Genomic DNA, 3,006 nt, shown 5'->3' with positions numbered 1-3,006 from the left:
TCAACTCAAGTCTATTTCTTCTCCAAGATATTCATTCGTTCTTCAACTTGATGGATGTGATGATCCATGACACTCATCATCATTCTCACCTATGAACATGTGCCTGACAACCACCTCTGTTCTACTAGCAATGGCTTGAATGCGTATCTCTTGGGTTTCTAATCTCAGATTGGAACCTTCGTGGTATAGGCTAGAATTATTGGTGGCCATTCCTGAGATCCGAAACGTCTAAACCTTGTCTGTGGTATTCTGAGTAGGATCTGGGAAGGGATGACTGTGACGAGCTTCAAACTCGCGATTGTGGGGCGTGTGACAGACACAAAAGGATCAATGGATCCTATTCCGACATGATCGAGAACCGACAGATGATTAGCCGTGCGGTGACAGCACATTTGGAACGTTTTCACTGAGAGGATGGGAAGTAGCCATTGACAACGGTGATGCCCAACATAAAGCTTTCCATGGAAAGGAGTATGAATGATTGGAAGAAGGCAATAGGAAAGCAGAGGTTCAGGAGGAACAAAGCATCTTCATACGCTTATCTGAAATTCCAACCAAAGAATTATATAAGTATCTCTATCTTTATTTTATGTTTTATTTATCTTTTAATTATCAATTCTCCATCACCATTTGAATCCGCCTGACTGAGATTTACAAGGTGACCATTGCTTGCTTCAAGCCGATAATCTCCGTGGGATCGACTCTTACTCACGTAAGGTTTATTACTTGGACGACCCAGTGCACTTGCTGGTTAGTTGTGCAGAGTTGTGATAAAGAGTTGATATTACAATTGTGCGTACCATGATGATGGCGCCATTGATGATCACAATTTCGCATACCACAGTGCTTTGAGTTCAAGTTTGGGTGCTTCTTTTTTTCATTCTCTTCCTTTGGTGCACCCTGTATATGAATCTTTGCTGTTGCAGCCTCTTCACTAGATGTTGATTCCTCCTCTGTTAACCCTTCAAGTTCTTTTTCTTCAAAAATCTCTTGTACTGCGTCTTCTAGTGAATCTAACCTCATACATTCGCCCAATGGTTCTGGTGTGTAACTCATGGCCTTGAACACATTGAATGTCATCTTTTCAATGTGTAATCTCAAGGTGAGTTCACCTTTTTGGACATCAATGATAGCTCCAGCAGTGGCCAAGAACGGTCTTCCCAGGATGATGGAGGCCTTGGCTTCCTCCTTCATGTCCAGCACTACAAAGTCTGCTGGGAAGATAAAATCTCCTACCTTCACCAGCAAATCTTCTACTATGCCATGAGGAAACTTGAACGATCGGTCTGCCAGTTGTAGGGCCATTTTTGTTGGCTTAGCCTCCTCAATCCTCATTTTTCTCATCATAGCTACTGACATCAGATTTATGCTGGCTCCTAAGTCACACAGAGCCTTCTCCACTGTGATTTCCCCTATAATACAAGGGATTTGAAAGCTCCCAGGATCCTTCAATTTCTGGGGTAGTTTGTGCTGAATGATGGCACTACATTCTTCGGTTAGTGTCACAATCTCATTGCTCTTCCAGCTTCTCTTCTTGGTCATTAATTCCTTTAAAAACTTGGCATAGAGCGGCATTTGCTCTATTGCTTCAGCAAAGGGTATGTTGATTTGTAGTTTCTTGAAGATTTCTAGAAATCTTAAGAATTGGTTGTCATCCCCCTTCTTTTTCAATTGCTGAGGGTATGGAGCTTTTGGGACGTCTGGCTTCAGCATTTCTCCTTTTTGCTGTGAACTGGGAATGGGAATTTGGACTTCATCTCGTTCTTTTTCCCCTTCATTTGAGTTCTTCTCTTGTGATTTCTTGGGAATTTCCTTCAATTCCTTCCCACTTCTGAGGGTGATAGCCTGACATTCCTCTCTTGGGTTTGGATCGGTGTTGCTGCACAGGTTATGGCTGGGAATTTGCTTGAATAGGTAGCCAATTTGTGTCTCAAGTTTCTTGATGACAGCATCTTGATTCTGCATATTGGACCGCACTTCCTCTCAGAACATTTTACTGTCCTGGACTTCTTTGCATATTCGTTCAAGTAGGGTCTCAATCCTTGAGAGTCTATCTTCGGATGATGGTAAGTTGGAGTTGGAGGGATGAGAATGGCCATTTTGGTTTTGATATGGATGTTGAGAGGTGTTGTTAGGTGGGTGCTGATATGATCTCTGTGTGGAATGTTGGTGAGCTGCATTGTTGTTGGGGTTGTGACGTCTCTGATCTTGGCCTTGATCTTGTTGATTTTCCCACCCAAAGTTTGGGTGGTTCCTCCAACCAGGATTGTAAGTTTTGGAGTATGGATCATGGGTCTGCCTAGGTGAGTTTCCAATGTAGTTGGCTTGTTCCTGCTCACCCTCTGCTTCTGCATTCACTCCTTCTTGGGTTGCTGATGAGGTGGTGATTGCTGCTACTTGGTTCCTCTCCATCTTCTTGGTAAAATCAGCCAGCTGCTTGGTGATCATCTTGTTTTGGGCCAGCAGTGCATCCACGTTATTTATCTCCATCACTCCTCTAGTGTTGCCTCTTTCAGAAGCATAAAAGTAGTCATTCTCAGCTACAGTCTCAATGACATCTATGGCTTCTTCAATAGTCTTCTTCTTGTTCAGAGATCCCCCAGATGAGTGGTCTACTGCCTTCTTTGATTCATAAGAAAGACCTTCATAGAAAATGTGTAACTATACCCATTCATTGAACATATCTGGCGGGCACCTTCTTGTCAAGTCCTTAAACCTCTCCCATGCTTCATATAGAGTTTCACCATCTTATTGCCTAAAGGTTTGTACCTCAGCTCTCAACCTATTGATTCTTTGAGGAGGATAGAATCTCGCCAAGAATTTGTTCACCACATCTTTCCAGGTTGTTAAACTCTCCTTCGGGAAGGATTCCAGCCATTTAGATGCTTTGTCCTTGAGTGAGAAGGAAAACAGGAGCAGTCTATAGGTGTCAGGATGAACACTATTAGACTTCAAGTATCACATATCCTCAGGAATGTGGTTAGATGTTGATTAGGGTCTTCTTGG

At 42.9% G+C, this 3,006-nt stretch overlaps 1 non-coding gene across 1 annotated transcript; it reads left to right on the top strand.

Moving 5' to 3' along the window:
- Window positions 1-2,677: 2,677 nt before the first annotated feature.
- Window positions 2,678-2,784, top strand: LOC112725867 (small nucleolar RNA R71). The gene has a single exon (XR_003164948.1). It is a non-coding gene; the product is annotated as a small nucleolar RNA R71 (small nucleolar RNA).
- The last annotated feature ends 222 nt before the right edge of the window (window positions 2,785-3,006 follow it).

The sequence above is a fragment of the Arachis hypogaea genome, chromosome 11 (assembly GCF_003086295.3).
Source record: "Arachis hypogaea cultivar Tifrunner chromosome 11, arahy.Tifrunner.gnm2.J5K5, whole genome shotgun sequence".
Lineage (NCBI taxonomy): Eukaryota > Viridiplantae > Streptophyta > Magnoliopsida > Fabales > Fabaceae > Arachis > Arachis hypogaea.
Note: the sequence above shows the minus strand (reverse complement) of the source record. Positions and strands in the feature narration are given on the sequence as shown.